At 48.5% G+C, this 16,714-nt stretch overlaps 1 long non-coding RNA gene and 1 pseudogene across 1 annotated transcript; both read right to left on the reverse strand.

Moving 5' to 3' along the window:
* Positions 1 to 1,116: 1,116 nt before the first annotated feature.
* Positions 1,117 to 16,714, reverse strand: part of LOC119961522 — a 33,468-nt pseudogene continuing 17,870 nt past the window's right edge.
* Positions 7,689 to 9,095, reverse strand: LOC119961525. Its single transcript, XR_005459673.1, has 2 exons — positions 9,041 to 9,095; positions 7,689 to 7,924 (listed from the first exon to the last, which is right to left on the reverse strand). It is a non-coding gene; the product is annotated as an uncharacterized LOC119961525 (long non-coding RNA).

The following is a 16,714-nucleotide window of genomic DNA, read 5'->3' on the forward strand; positions in this document are numbered from 1 at the left end:
AACTCACATGGATTAATATACAGATTCAAGGCGGATAGCCTAATGACTTGGTTCTTTTCCCATATGTGCATTCCGTTTTCAAGACCTTGGCTGTTTTAACTATTCCTGTTCCCCCCCCCCAGTGGCCATTTTTCTATTTAAATTTCTAAATTTTTCATTCTCCTAAATTTTTGTGCAATACCCCCCATAATTGTCTCAACTGCTCAGATGGATATTGTTCAGTGTTTGCAGTGTGCTGCCACTTTCAAAAGTTGTATCTAAAGTATTACCCATTGTACCCTTTATCTGATGCCAGACGGTCCTTCCGATTACAATTTAATAGTGATCCTAGATCACTAATCCAATTTTGAATTTATTACAGGGTTATCCTGCCCTGTTTTTAAATTGATTAAGGAAATTACGTGTATGTTTTATGCCAGGGTCCGCAACGTTTTTGCCCTGTTTTATGTGTTATTAGGCAGAGTTATCCGCATCTGCAGCGGATTATAATTTAAATCACGGAGTAATCGCGCTCTGTACAAGCCAATTAACAGCTCGAAGGTGACACCGTAAAGATTCTATATCACCCGCCTTACAAAGTTAACAGGAACCTTTTATCGCGAAGGTTTCAGGTAATAACAAGGATCATGTTGGCATCGATATCTCTTTACCACTTTTAACTATTTCTTAGGGACTCCAACCCTTGTTCTTTAGAGGACGCGAACCTCAGGGACTCTAACCCAAACTCTTTAGAGATTTTAACCTCAGGGACTCTAACCCAAGCTCTTTAGAGGACTCTAACCTCAGGGACTCTAACCCAAGCTCTTTAGAGGACTCTAACCTCAGGGACTCTAACCCAAGCTCTTTGAAATTCTGGGGTTTGCCAGACTGACCTGAATCTCGTAGGGACATCTCCAGCAGCAGGCAGTAGAACAGGCTCGCGACCGGGACAGCGAAGGGGAAAAACCAAAGTGATAAAAATACTCACATTTGGGGGCCCTATTTTCCCCACGGGTCCGGAGGCGATCTGCCGCTTACACCGTCTGCTTCTGTCGACGCACCAGAGATTCCCGTTAGGGCCACCGTGTGATAATTCTAAATTTTCAGTCCGGAGGTAATCATCAGTCGAACACCAGATGACTTCAAAGAACCTTTTATTTACTGTGGGGCTACACAAGTGTAACTTCAGAGTTACAGCAAGTGAAGACAATTTTTTCTTAGTTACAGTTAACTATATATTTTACAAAACCCCCCAAACCCCTCCTTCATATAATTATTTCTGTCAATCATTAGTCACACAGTTAGCTCATTAGTTGCATAGCATAGCAATTCTTTATCAAGGAAGGAGTAACTCATCCCACTACTGTGTTTCGTTCCCACGGACAGTTCACAGGCTCTCAGACAGCCAAGGCCGCGATAAGGCCATCTCATGCCGAACACAGAAGCAATTCATTTCACAAGGTACGTACACATATTACACAAACTTGACATTCCATTTCCCATCAAAATCTGATTCTAACTTGAGCCAAACTCTCATTGAGATTATGTTTGTCTCTTGTATTTTACTACTGTGACAGGACAGAGACCTGATTGAAGGGATTCAAACATGGGAGTTCTGGGAAAGACAGGCAAGAGGGAAGATGGGAGAGAAACTAGAGAAAGATGTGGGTTCCGGGCTCGGGTAAGGATGACATTTCGAGACAGTTTGGTCCGGTGGGCTCGTGGAAGGGAGGGAAGCAGCAGAGGCAGCTGATCGGATTGACTCAATCTCAGTCACAATGAAGCTCCACAAGCTCCTCACACTTCTTGTTGGAGGTGAGGATGGAAGAGACAGGGGAGAGCGAGAGAACTTCAAAAGGAACTAACTTGTGTCAGAGATATTAAAATGATTCAACACACCGCGTATTTAACACAAATCTAATTTATTTGACTGTTACACAGAATATTAGCCGCTGTAAATGGTCTAGAGTTTATCAGCACAAAGAGACCCAAATGAACATGGTTCAGACCTGAATGTGAGGAACAGCAAAATCCAAACACTGTAGTTGTTTGTGGCCTCGTTGGTGTCTCAGCAGGTGGGATGAAGAGATGAATCCCTTCCCACACATGGAGCAGGCAAATGGCCTCTCCCCAGTGTGGGTTCGCTGGTGCTTCTGCAGGGCGGATAGCTGAGTGAATCCCTTCCCACACTTGGCACAGGCAAATGGCTTCTCCCCAGTGTGAATTCGCTGATGTACAGTGAGGTTAGATGATCGACTGAAACCAGTCCCGCAGTGAGAGCATCTGAACGGTCTCTCATCAGTGTGAACACGTTGATGGCTCATCAGTTCCCCAGAACTTTTATAGCACTTCCCACAGTCTGGACATTGGAACGGCCTCTCCCCAGTGTGAAGTCGCTGGTGACTCAAGAGGTGGGCTGAAATAGTAAATCCCTTCCCACATTCTGAGCAGGTGAATGGCCTCTCCCCAGTGTGAACTCGCTGGTGCTTCTGCAGGGTGGATGAATCACTGAATCCTTTCCCACACTTGGAGCAGGTGAATGGTCTCTCCCCAGTGTGAACTCGCTGGTGTCTCAGCAGGTTGGCTGAAATAGTAAATCCCATCCCACATTCTGAGCAGGTGAATGGTCTCTCCCCAGTGTGACTGCGTCGATGAGTTTCCAGATTGGATGGGGAAGTGAATCCTTTCCCACAGTCCGCACATTTCCACGGTTTCTCCTCAGTGTGACTGCATTTGTGGCTTGTGAGGCCTGATGATCGAGTGAACCCTCGTCCACACACACAACACGTGTACAGTTTCTCCCCACTGTGAACAATGCTTTTTCCTTCCATGTTAAAAGAAAGTTGATATTCAGGATATGATAAATTGAGGTCTGTCAGATCCTGATGTGATGCTTGGTTTGAGTTTCCGGACTTTGAAGCCTCCGCTTCGAACACCCTGTGAAACATTTAAAACAGAAAATAGGGAGTGAGAGAGAACCCACAAAAACACAAAGGCAGGTTGTGAAATTGAGCTGAATGAATCTGGTCATTTGTGGGGCCGGCATTGGGAAAAAGTGACCATGAAAACTGCTGGATTGTCACAAAAACCCAAATGGCCTCTTTGGGAGGAGAGAGGAAGCGGTGAAGAGGGACTTTGTATATCTACAAGACATATTAAGACAGTAGTTGATAAGGCAAATTAGATCTTGAGCTTCACAAATAGTAATATTGATAATGTAACAATGCTTCTGGTGGCACATAGAACATACAGCGCAGAAGGAGGCCATTCGGCCCATCGAGTCTGCACTGACCTACTTAAGTCCTCTCCTCCACCCTATACCCGTAACCCAATAACCCCATATAACCTTTTTTGGTCACGAAGGGCAATGTATCATGGGCAATCATCTTAAAATGCTCTCTGAGATGCACTCAGTTCAGGGGCAATTAGGGCTGGGCAGTGAATGCTGGCCCAGCCAGTGTCACCCACATCCCGTGAATGAATAGAAAAGAAAACCTGCCATCCTTACCTGGTCTGGCCGACACGATTCCAAACCACAGCAATGTGGTTGACTCTTTAAATGCCCTTGAGGTGGCTGAGAAAGCCACTCAGTTGAAGGGAAATTAGGGATTGGCAATAAATGTTGGCCCAGCCAGTGACCCCAACAAATGATTAAAATAAAATCCCGGAGACTCCAGTCAGTCAATCCGGGAGAGTTGGTATCCGGTCCAGGCTCACAGAGCATGCGCCCTGTGGCACCTTGTCCTCTGTAAAGATGGCGGCCGGTAACCCGGGCCTGTCACCGCTCAGCTCTCACTCTGTTCGGTGCTGTTTAAGACGGGACCGTTAACATTTTACTCAGGAGTTGAAGCCTCCACGGGGTATTTATGAAGCCTCCCGGCTCACTCCACAGCTTCTATTGCTCCCCGGCCACCCACCGGCTCCAATCCTGAAAGTCGCTCCATTGCTCCTTCCCCGCTGCTCGTACCGTCAGCAGCAACCTGAACTGTGCATGCACCAGTCACAGCCCGATTGGCGCATGCTCCAGTCATAGCTGGACTCTGCGCATGTGCAAGGAACTTATGTAATGTGGATAGAGCACATTCCCAGCCACAACGCATGATGGGTAATAACTGCGCCATTGAAATCGATATTGCTGATAGAAATTATGCTTTGCGAACCGATTCAGATTGGTACCATTGTGCCAAGGTAACAAATGTATTAAATAAATTAATAGGGCACCTAAATAGTACAGGCCCATCCACTACAGTTCTGTCCTGGGTGTGATTGACAACAGACCAAACACGGACAGTGAGATGTCAACGTGTTGGGGTCTGAGCAGGTTCAGGTGAACAGTGATTTTTGTCTTCCTGGACAGAACAGTTAAACTGCCCCTCGTCCATAACAATGTGCTGAAATTGGATCAAATAGTTTGGGGCTTTTAAAGTTGGAGTGTTAACTAGTGGGAAAACTGAGGAACTCCCTTTCCACATGTGAAGTGTGTGTGTGTGATCTCCCTCTGAAATGCTCCTGAACTGCACATTAGATTAATTAATGACTAACTCATATTTATTCTCATCCAGTGGAAACATCTTCCACTTGTCTATCATATCAAACCTTTTCATAATCTTACAGGATCAGGTCATCCTTCATTCCCTTTTCCAGAGAAAAGGTGATGCCCTGTCCAATCTTTCTTGCTGGGCATAACCTGCCAGTTCAGGCATAATTCAAATATTTTTTCCTGCATCTTCTCCAGTCCTTCGAGATCCATTTTACAATATGGAGACTTTAACTAATCTGAGCAGCAAACTCACCGTTGTCCCCAAATGCCTGTATGTTGCAGCATTTTAGTCATTTTACTGTCAGCTGAATGTAAGATGGGACAGAATAAGCAGTTCCAATGAGTCTGTAACACTGCAGAGCATCTACAAACTTTCCTCTTCCCATTACTGCTAAACAGTTGACTTTTTTACTCATAACCTGTCAGTTATGGCATTAAGAATAATGTGTCAGAGAAAGACTGGATTTCAGCTCGGTGACACTGGGCCAGACTAAATTAGTTCACAGGAGGTTGAGCTAATGTATTCATATCATAAAATGGATCTGGAAGGACTGGGGAAGATACGGGAAAGTATATCAGAATGATGCCTGAACGAGCAGGTTACAGAGGCTCAATGAGCCATATGGTCTCCCCCCCCACCCCCCCCTTCCATTTCTTGTGCTCTTATGAACATCACTGTAAACCATTTCTGTGCAGACACAACAGGTGCAACAACCACATCGCCTTCCTTCCCATATTCCAGGATTCCAAACACACTTTCCAGGTGACAGTAATTTACTTGTACTTCTTGCTATCTACTATTGTGTATTCACTGCTCCCGATTTGGTCTCCCCTACACTGAGGAGATTAAATCTGGATTGGGTGACTGTGGAACATCACCAGTCAGTCTGCAAGCATAATCCTGAGCTTCTGATCATTTTATATTTTAATTCCCTGCCCAACTCCCACTCTGTCCACAGCCTACTGCATTGCTCCAATTAACCCTGTTCCCCAAACAGGCGCCGGAATGTGGCGACTAGGGGCTTTTCACAGTAACTTCATGCTTGTGACAATAAAAGGTTATTATTAATAAAGCTCAAAGGAAACTCGAGGAACAGAACCTCATTCTGGATCAGGCAATTTCTGACCTTCCAGACACAACATTCATTTCAGTAATTTCAGATTATAATCATCTCTCTGATATTTTTAGACAGTTGGTGCTGGTAATGGTTCTGCTGTTGCCATTTATACCTCACCTGGACCTGTCTTTTATTTCTTCTCTGTTCTTATTATTTACTTATCTCATTGTCACCCAGTTTTGTCTTGCACCATTATCCCCTTTGTCATTTAATCACTTCAGCCTTCCATCCTCCCAAACTGCCCCCCTCTGAAATGGCCCAGCAAGCCACTCAGTTCCAGGGCAATTAGGGATGGGCAACAAATACCGGCTCAGCCCCCGACACCCACATCCCAAAACACAAAGGAAAGTTGGCAGCTAGAAAGGCAAATGTAATGTTCGCACTCATTTCAAGAGAGCTACAATACAAGATGAATGGGGATGAGAAACATATCAGCCATGATCGAATGGCAGAGCAAACTCAAAAACTCAATGGGCTGAATGGCCTAATTCTGCTTCTCTATCTTTTTTTTTCCATGAGGGGTTCTCACAGAAACATTTGTAAAAAAAATTGTTGCAATCCATGCCGGACGTAGATACAGATCAAATGGTTCTTGGAGGAGACTTCAATTGTGTTCTGGACCCTAAATGGACTGGTCCAAGCTGATTCAACCACAACAAAAACATGAAAAAGGAATGAAACCAGGCGGACCACCCGGCATCGACCCAGGCACCAGAAACAACAATGGCAAACCCAGCAAAAGATTTTTAAAACCTGTTCCCATTAGTAGATTGTAAAAGGGACACAGGGCTTTGGTGACGGCCCCACTTCCACTCCCCCCGGCAAAGTACTCTATGAGTCCGGTGGTGGTTGTGTCCCTTAAAATCTGGGGACAGTGGAGGCGGCATAGCGGGGAAGTGAAGGCCTCAGTTTGGGCCCCGATACGGGGTAATCACCGTTTTGCGCCGGGGAGAATGTGTGGGGGATTTGGGAGTTGGCACAGGGCAGGCATCAGGCAGTTTGTGGACCTCTTCCTGGATGGGAAGTTCGCGACTCTGGATGAGCTGGTGGGGTAGTGGAACCTCCCCCCTGGGAACGCTTTTAGGTATCTGCAGGTCAGGGCATTTGTTAAGAGGCAGGTGGCGGAGGTTCCGCGGCTGCCACCAAGGGGGGTGCAGGACAGGGTGCTTTCGGGGACGTGAGTCGGTGAAGGAAAGATCTCGGCTATTTACCAGCTGGTGCAGGAGGAGGAGGAGGCCTCAGTAGAAGAGCTCAAAGTGAAATGGGAGGAAGAGCTAGGGGAAGAGATTGAAGATGGAACGTGGTCGGACGCCCTGGAGAGGGTGAATTTCTCCTCCTCTTGCGCACAGCTCAGCCTAATTCAGCTGATGGTGCTGCATAGGGCTCACATGACAGGGGCAAGGATGAGCCAGTTCTTCGGAGGGGAAGACAGGTGCGGGAGGTGTTTGGGAGGCCCTGCGAACCACACCCATATGTTCTGGGCTTGTCCGGCCTTGGAGTGGTTTTGGAAGGGGGTGGCGGGGACTTTGTCGGAAGTGGTTGGGTCTAGGGTCAGGCCGGGCTGGGGGATCGCGATCTTTGGGGTAGCTTCGGAGCCGGGAGTGCTGGAGACGAGAGAGGCGGCATTCTGGCCTTTGCGTCTCTAGTAGCCCAGCGCAGGATTCTGTTACAGTGGAGGGATATGCGGCCCCTGAGTTCGGAGGCCTGGGTCAACGACATGGCTGGGTTCATCAAGTTGGAGAGGATGAAGTTTGCCCTGAGGGGGTCGGTACAGGGGTTCTTTCGACGGTGGCAGCCCTTTCTCAACTTCCTGGCGAAGGGGTAGAGAGTGGTCGGTCTCAGCAGCAACTTGGGGGGGGGGGGGTTGGGGATGGTTAGGGGGTTTGTTTTTGCAGCGGTGGGTTTGCTATGTTGCTATTTTCTTCTTTCTTGTATTGCTGTTGGTTTTTTGTTATTATTTATTTTGGGGGGGTGAGTTCTTTTCTTGTGTTGGTGTGGAAACACACCTTGTTTGTTTTAAATTGTGGGGAGAAAATTTGTTATTGAAAAACTTGAATAAAAATTATTTTAATAAAAAGTAAAAGGGACACAGATTTAAGATTGTGAACAAGATCTACATGGGAGATAGGAGGTAGTCATTTTATACAGTGAGTGATAATGATATGTAACTCAATGCTTACACACAAAGGTCGATAATCTCCAGGTCCTGATAACTCGAATGGTGCTGTCAGAATTTGATGTGAGGATTGGTTGTGAGTTTCCTGTCTGCGAATCCCTTTCTAAGCCCCTGTGAAATAAGTTTACAAAAAGGCATCACCGTCAGTCCAGAAATGTAATTCAGGAAAGATAAACATTTCTCCTGGTTTAAATTTGCTGGGTGTAAATCCTCCCCTACTAATCCCCTATATAGGAGTTTCCAAAATTAATCACTGTCAGTCCAGAATAGAAATTCACAACATTCTCCCCTCCTGCTCCCTGATCCAGGATGATATACACACAAGTATATGATGGTGCACAGACAGGCATTGATTGACACACAGGATGACCAATGAACACACAGAACACAGCAGCCTGACAGGACACAGCCACGATAAAGCGAGAGGGCACTAGTTTTCCCGCTCTCTTGGGATGCAGCCTCTGAGACAGTCAGAGCCTGTGAGCAACAACTAGAACATCCACCATGTGGTAGTAAGATAGTTTGGTCAGGTTAGCCTCAGGTCTCCAGTCAACTCAGCATAGTGTCAACCCACAGTTAAATTATGTTCAATAAAATAGAGTTGCATTTCTTCAAGTGTTGGAAGCCTGTCTCTCACTGCTACAGTAAACGCAGTCCTCGCAGACCCAGCTTGCCCGACACATCACCCCCAGCTGCACACTGTCCCTCGTCATCAGCAGTCCCCTGATTTGAGGGTGATGTTGACTCAGGGTTGTGAGTTTCTGCCCTGGGTCTTCATGTGACTGAACAGAGCCGCAGACCTTTGGACACATGGGGCAGGATGTCCAATGAGACACTGAAATCCCGAGAGCAGGATTTGCTTCCTTTTCTTTCCATCTCTGCCACCGCTTTGCATCAATAAGACATGCATCAATAAGACATTGGGAGTCAAAGACTAATCCAGTTTGATGGACAAGTTGTCTCCATTCTGAACAATGGGGAACAAGCCCCTCCCACTCATTGTGACATCGCCCCGACAAAGATGAGAAACGCGCATGCGCCCTGATTTACATCCAATAAAGATGGCGGCCGTTAACCCGAGCTGAAGATGAAGAGCTGCAGCTCCGCTCGGTACAAACTGGGTCCCGAAACTTTTTTCCGCGGTTTATGGCTCACAGCAGCTTTACACAACATTTCCACCCACCCCCACGATCTCTCGCTCCCTCCATATTGTTAATCACGTCTCACCAATTTCCGATCTGAAAAACACACCCTTCTCCTTCGCCATTACCCATACTGCGCATGCTTCAATCACAGCCTGGCCCCACCCCTCATTCACTCAGATTGGTTGGAGGACCAGCTGCCCTCATCAGTCGTCTGGTCCCGCCACCTCCTCCTATTGGTCAGAACCTGCCGTCAATCATCCGGGTATTGTGACGATGACAGATGGTAAGAGCGGCCACAGCCTCAGGCTGATAGGTGATTTTCCTGTCTCAGCCCCTCCCCCTCCCTGCTGCCCTCTGTCCTCCCGCCCCTCTGCCTGAGGTGGGAGTGGGACCACCTGGGACTGCAGACGCTGCCCTCTGACCTCCCGCCCCTCTGCCTGAGGTGGGACCACCTGGGGCTGTTGTGAAGACCAAGGGCTTTGTTTTGCGTCCCACAGGGCTGAAGGGCGCCGTCCGCCTGCCTTTCACCGTCTGTGGTGGGTGTGGGGCAGCCTGGGATATTGTTTTAGGCCCCTCCAGGGCTGAAGAACGCTGCCCCGCTCTGCTGTTGCCCTGCAGCACCTTCCCTTGTGGCACCTGCTGTTGTGGTGCCACGTCCATCCCCCCTCCCCACACCCTTTCCCTACTACCCTGGTCTTAGATAGACAGCCGGACCGTACCAGGGGTGGGCATGGCCAGTACCCCAGGGGCATCCTCCACTCTGCCAAATGCAGGGCGGCCAAGAACCTATGCAGGGACGGCAGCCCCTCGACATTTCCGTTGACTCCGCGACCCCCCCTTCGCCTTTCCGACTACGAACACGGCAACTTAGGGTCAAATGTTATGCCCAACCCCACAATGACCATCGAGGTGTGCACCCTTGCGATGATCCGGGGTCTTTGGCCCCTCGGCCATCGTAGCCGCCTCCAGGATGTACGGCAAGGCCATCTTTTTCCTGCGGGCCGAGCAGACGGTCCACTATGTCCTGGAAAGGGGGCTCACTGTGAGCGGGACACACATGGTGGTGGACCCACTGGAGGCCATCGCCGAATGTGTGGTTCTTTCAAACGTGCCGCCCTACCTCCCCACCGAGCTCCTCCTCCCCCATCTCAAACTACTGGGGGAGGTCAGGACCAGAGTGGCGCCGCTGTCACTCGGCCTGCGGGACCCCTCCCTCCGCCATGTCTACTCCTTCCAGCATCAGATTTTTGTCTGCCTGACTCGGGAGGAGATCACAGAGGGAGGTTTTGTGGTCTCCCACCAAGGGGAGGACCGTAAAGTGTTCTGGTCTGCGGATGACCTGCGGTGCCATGCCTGCAGAGGGCTGGGGCATATTCGCAGGAATTGCCCCACCCTAATGGCTGCCACCAACACCACCCCAGGGCAGTCGCAGCTGGCACTGCCTCCCCTCTCCTCTGCCACCTCTTTGTCTGCCTAGCAGCCGGCCCCTGACAACACCGCGGCTGCTGGCGGGGGGAGAGGGAACCTCGGCTAGACCTGTGGCGGCCTAAAAAGGCCAAACAGAAGATGGCACGGTGGTCAGACCGGGCCCATCCACACCTTGGTCCCATCATGGGTACTGACCCCATGTCTGTCCCAACCAACTCAGAGGCTGCAGCCTCACCATGGGACACCGCCTCCTCCTTGTAACAACCTGAGGTGCCTGGAGAGACCTCCACACCGGCTCCGGAGGGTGGTGGGGAGCCAGTGTCCCCGGGCTGGAGGCTGTTCCAACCTTGCCACAATCCCAGGGGCTGGCCAATGCGGGGAGGGGGCGGCGCGCTGCCGAGGGTCCTCCAGCAGTGGAGACCCTGCAGCGAGATCAGCCTGCCGCCTGTCCGGGCTGGAGGAGGTGGTGGATCTCGCTACCCCCTCCCCAGGCGAGCGGGGTTGGGTGTCTCCTGTGTTTATTCCCGTCACCCTGACGCCCAGCTCCATTAAAAAGGTCAAGGCGTCTCCTAGGCCGCCAAAGCGCCTGAGCTGCCATCGTCTACTGATCAGGCAGCCCCGGGGCCGGGCAGAGACGTGACCCCCGAGGGCTCGTTCCGCCCAGTCCAGTTTTACTCCTCGGTCACCTTTTGTTCATCGCCTGGGACTGGCGGCAGCCACCAGTGTCCTTGTATATTCGGGTCATGGGCGGGCAACGGCGAGGAAGGCTCCCCGCTCACAACACCCAAGCAGATGATGCCATGTTCCATCCCGGAGCTGTTCCTGGGGTCTGGCATCGACGGCGAAGGCGGGGTCCGAGCCGCCGCCATCTACGGACCCTGAATCGTGGGGGGAGCTGCAGGGAACCTGCCTGAGGATGATCCTGGGGGTGGGATGAAATGAAAATCACTTATTGTCACAAGTAGGCTTCAAATGAAGTTACTGTGGAACGCTCTGAATCGCCACATTCTGGCTCCTGTTCGGGGAGACTGATACGAGAATTCAGTCGTGCTGCTGACCTGCCTTTGTCTGATTTAAAAGCCAGCTATTTAGCCCTGTGCTAAAACAGCCCTGGGTCAACTCGGGCCAAGGGATAGACAGTGGGCCCACAGCGCCGGCCACACTCCACGTGGCGGGGGGCTCGGGCTCAGACAGTGACTGCTCGGAGGAGGAAGGCTGTTCAGTGGCGGGCCAGGAGGAGGATTTAGATGCTCTCTGCAGTGAGGCAGAGGGCGCCCTCATCCCCTCAGGGGAGCTCCGTGCATTTTTGAAAAGCATCATGGTTACCGGGACTGCGTGCGGCTGGCCCTGGACAGCTGGGGAAATCTGGGGCTGCTCCTCGAGTCCAAAGCAGAGAACTGGTATGTTGAGCGCCTTCCTGTCTCTTGACCAGGAGAAGGTGTTCAACAGGGTGGGGCACGAGTATTTGCTCGGGACTCTGCGAGCTTTCGGGTTTGTGTCGCATTCTGTCACCCGGATCCGATTACTGTACGCTGCTTCGGAATTTCTGATTAAGGTTAAAGGGTCTCTGACGGCGCCCCTTCGCTTTGGGAGATGAGTGCGTCAGGGCTGCCCCCTGTCCGCCCAACTTTATTCTCTCTGCGTGGAGCCTTTCCTGCGCCTCCTGCGGAGGAGGTTGTCGGGGCTGGTTCTGCACGAACCGGACATGTCGGTGGTCCTTTCGGCTGACGCTGACGACGTGCTCCTCATGTTCACTGACCCTGGTGACCTGCGGAGGATGCGAGAGTGCCTGTCTACTCCGCCGCGTCTTCTGCTCGGATCAACTGGGCTAAATGTTCCGGACTGCTGGTCGGTCCATGGCAAATGGACTCCCTCCCAGAGGAGCTCAGGCCCGTCTGCTGGAGTCGGACCAACATCTCCGGGTAAGCGTTCTCCAAGGCGGTCTTCAGGACACGCGACAACGCAGAATTGCCGAGCAAAAACTTATAGCTAAGTTCCGAACGCATGAGTGCGGCCTCAACAGGGATCTTGGATGCCTGTCACATTACATCCACCCCCCACCATCAGGCCTGGACTTGCAAAATCCTACCAACTGTTCGGGCTTGAGACAATTCACACCTCTTTAACCTGTGATTATCCCTCTCCCTGGATCTGTAATGATTTGATTACCTGCAAATGCTCACATTCCAAGCAGTGCCAGCATCTCTGACTTTGTCTATATAAATGTTTCTGGAACATACCTCGCCATTCACCTGAGGAAGGAGCTGCGCTCCGAAAGCTCGTGTTTGAAACAAACCTGTTGGACTTTAACCTGGTGTTGTAAGACTTCTTACTGTGCCTTTAATTTTGTGAACTCTTTCTGCCTGCCGCCTTTCAATTTCTTTACTTCCTCCTGCCAATTGCTTTTTTAAAAAAAATTCCTCCGGACTTTCTTCTTTTAATGTTTTATCTCCTCCCGACTTTCTTTTTTTTAATGTCTTCATCTCCTCCTGACTCTCAGCTAGCTGTCCGCGGACGGTCTTTAGGACCTCCTCGGTTCCTACTAGTTGCGCCAAGCAGCACACTACCGCTATCGCTTTCTCATACTTGAGCGCACGCTTTCCGGGTGCTTTATTCAGGTCCTCCCAACAGGCTTAGAACATAGAACAGTACAGCACAGAACAGGCCCTTCGGCCCTCGATGTTGTGCCGAGCAATGATCACCCTACTTAAACCCACGCAACCCGTATACCCGTAACCCAACAATCCCCCCATTAACCTTACACTACGGGCAATTTAGCATGGCCAATCCACCTAACCCGCACATCTTTGGACTGTGGGAGGAAACCGGAGCACCCGGAGGAAACCCACGCACAGACGGGGAGGACGTGCAGACTCCACATAGACAGTGACCCAGCCGGGAATCGAACCTGGGACCCTGGAGCTGTGAAGCATTGATGCTAACCACCATGCTACCGTGAGGCTTGTCCTATTGCTCCGGGGCCTGTCTCTGTATTCTCACAAAATTCTGCCCATAGGGGCCATCCTTTCCTCTTTATATATTCTCAAATTTTCTCCTATATGGGACACTTTGCTACCTGCGAACTCCAGTCGCTCATCTCTGGCCACAGGGAAGGTGTCGGGAGTCGATTGGACTAGGGGTACGGCTTATGGGCTATTTTCCTGTCCCAATCCCTCTGAGTTTGTGTACAAAGTAACAGAATGTACCCTGTTCTCCCTGTTAATAACGCATGCAGTTAGTACAACCCGAAATGAGCGATTTGTCCAATACAGAAATACTGTGGTTTCTGATTTTTAATTAGGTTTGCCGGATTTTTAGAGAAACAATTGTTACTTCTAATCGCGTCCCTTCTGGTGATGCCAATGTTGTGCCTGCCTAAACCACAGTGTGTCTTAACCGATATACGGCGGACAAATGACTATGAAACTGTTTCATACAATGATTCAATATTTATTCACTATCACACAATTGTTACTGGTAATTGATCACACACACACACACACATACACTTGAGTCAAACTACAAACTGTTATGCACAAGACCTTAACTTCAAAGTGACTAGCAAGTCCCAGATATTGGCCTTTATCTGTATCCCGAATCTTGTGGTCCTCAATGTTCAGTCCTTGGTCTGGTCTGTCCCTGGCTCTGGTCCTCCTTCAGTTGGTCGGGTGATGGTCTACTTCGCCGACCAGTGGAAGTCACCGTTGTTGGTTATTGCTGCAGAGATTCTAAAGTTGTGCAGAACCTTTTAAACCTGCTTGAATTTCTTCCCCTTTGGAGGGTGGTCTCTTGGTCATTTGTCAATCAATTGATGAGGGATCAATCAGCCTGATCGATCCAGTCCAATCAGAGGCTGCCAGGTCAATTTTGGGGTAGGCACTCAGTGACCATGCCTGGAAGTGTTCGGGGCAGGTAGGCTTTCCAAAGGAATTTAGGTGCCGCTGTGTCTGGTAAAGAAGCGTGAATGACAGGACAATTCTATTGTTCCTGGGATGGCCATTTGCTTATGTTATTTGCATAAACCTGTAAAATCTTTTGAAGTCTGCAAACCCTTTTGCTGCAACTTTGTTTGATCTGTTCTGAAGCCTGCCTGTGCATAAAACATGGCCACTTTTCCCAGCATGCCTTGCTGGACACCATTTTAGTTGGCCACAGAATAGAATGTGAACTGGCACAATACATAAAAATGGATTGGAAAAGTTTCTATGGCTACATAAAAAGGAAAGGTTTGTCTCAGACAAAGGTTTGTCCATTACAGATGGAGTCAGGAGAATTTAGAATGAGGGATAGAGATCTCTACAGCCACCTCGTTCAACACTCTGGGATGTAAATCATCAGCTTTTGGGGTTTTATTAACTTTCAACCCCATTAATTTCTCCAGTATGACTTTTTCCACCAATACTAATCTCTGCCAGTCCCTTGGTTCTCTGGTATTTTGGGGACAGTTTCTGTATCTTCCTCTGTGAAGACAGACGCACATTGTTTAGTTTCTCTGCCATTTCCTTACTCCCCATTATAAACTCTCCTGTCTCTGCCTGGAATGGACCCACATTGGTCTTTGCTAATCTTTTCCATTTCACATTCCTGTAGAAACTTTTCCAGTCGTTTTTTATGTTTCTCGCCAGTTTGCTCTCATCAGTTTCTTGGTCCTCCTTTGCTAAATTCTAATGGATCTCATGAATCTTTAACTGTTCTTGTTCTCCACGCCACGGTTACATCACTTTTCCTGTTGGATTTTTATTCCTTGACGGAATCTATATTTGTTGTATACATGTTGTCAGGTGGATGTACCTTTAACAAATGAGTGTTTATCAAATAGTTGCAGTGATGTCAGTGTGTGGGTGGAGCTGGGCTGTCTGTCTTTCACTTTTGTTTTTGAGCTGGAAGCTGCACTGTGTTTTTGGTTTTGTTTCAGAGGTGAAGAGTTGCATTCACAGCAAGAAGATGTTGTGATCTCTCTGCAATCTAAAGATCACTTGTCTTTATTTTAGAAGGTTTTAACTTGTGGATGTTGTTTGGAAATTTATCAAGGGTTATCTATAGAATACTGTATCTTTTGTGGGGGGTCAGCATTGGTAGTTGATAAACTGTTTACTGTGTGTTTATAAAATGTTAACTGAATTCATAGAATAAACATTGTTTTGTTTTAAACATACTTTAGCTCTCTGTTACATCACACCTGTAAAGTGGGCCCTCGTGCTACCCATAACCAAAATCTATTTAAAGTTGTGGGTCAGATGAACTCCATGGTATACTTTGGTGTTCTCTAAACCCTGACCCATAATAAATTAGGGGCTAGTCCGGGATAAAAGTCTATCTTTTGTGATTGGGTTGGCATAGTGAATTCAAAGACAGTGAGGGACGAGCATATTTGTGTGGAATTCTACTCCGTAGGGAGTGTGTTGTGGACAATGGCTCTTTCAGAGGCTCGGACGTTTTTGGGGGTGGAGAAGGTCACACGCAGTACCTTATGAACAGAGACTTAAAGGCTTTTTAGATTTGGCAAAAACATTGCAGTTAGCGTTACCTGACAGCACACTACAAGAAGAGATACTTATGGCGCTAGCTGAGCATTTAAAACCGCCTGAGATACAGTCTGACTCCGTAGAAATGGCAACAATCCAGTTACAAATCAAGCAACTTGAACATGAAAAAGGATTAAAGCAGCTTGAATACGAATTGAGAGAAAAATAGAGAGAAAGGGAGATACAGATCGGGGAAAAGGAGAGAGAAGAAAGAAACAAATAAAGAATAGCCCCAGCAGAACAAAAAGGAAAAGAGAGGACAGGGAAGAGAGGGAGTTTGAACTTAAGAAAATGGCCATGAAACATGAGTCAGTTAAAATTGGCGGGTGTAAAGGGAAACATACAGTTGGAGGATGGTGATGAGGACAAAGAGAAAGAGTCTTAGTCGAAGGCTTGGTGGGGGTCTATTTAAATATATCCAAGCATTGCCAAGATTTGATGAGAAGGAGGTAGAAATCTTTTTCATTTCATTTGAGAAGGTGGCTAAACAAATGAAATGGCCACAGGACATGTGGGTATTACTGATTCAAACAAAGCTGGTAGGTAGGACTAGTGAACTGTTTGCATCACTATTCGAGGAGGTATCTGGGACATATGAGGAGATGCAAAAATCCATCTTTAATGCATGTGAACTAGTGCCTGAAGCCTACACAAGGTTTAGAAATTTAAGGAAAGAACCTGGTCAAACATAGATGGAGTTTGAAAGGATCAAACAGAGTACTTTTTTATAGGTGGATGCAAATAGACCAAATGTATGAAGCTCTCAGAGAAATTATACCTTTGGAAGAGTTTAAAAATCCAAT

Source organism: Scyliorhinus canicula, unplaced genomic scaffold (assembly GCF_902713615.1).
Source record: "Scyliorhinus canicula unplaced genomic scaffold, sScyCan1.1, whole genome shotgun sequence".
In the NCBI taxonomy this organism is placed as follows: Eukaryota; Metazoa; Chordata; class Chondrichthyes; order Carcharhiniformes; family Scyliorhinidae; genus Scyliorhinus; species Scyliorhinus canicula.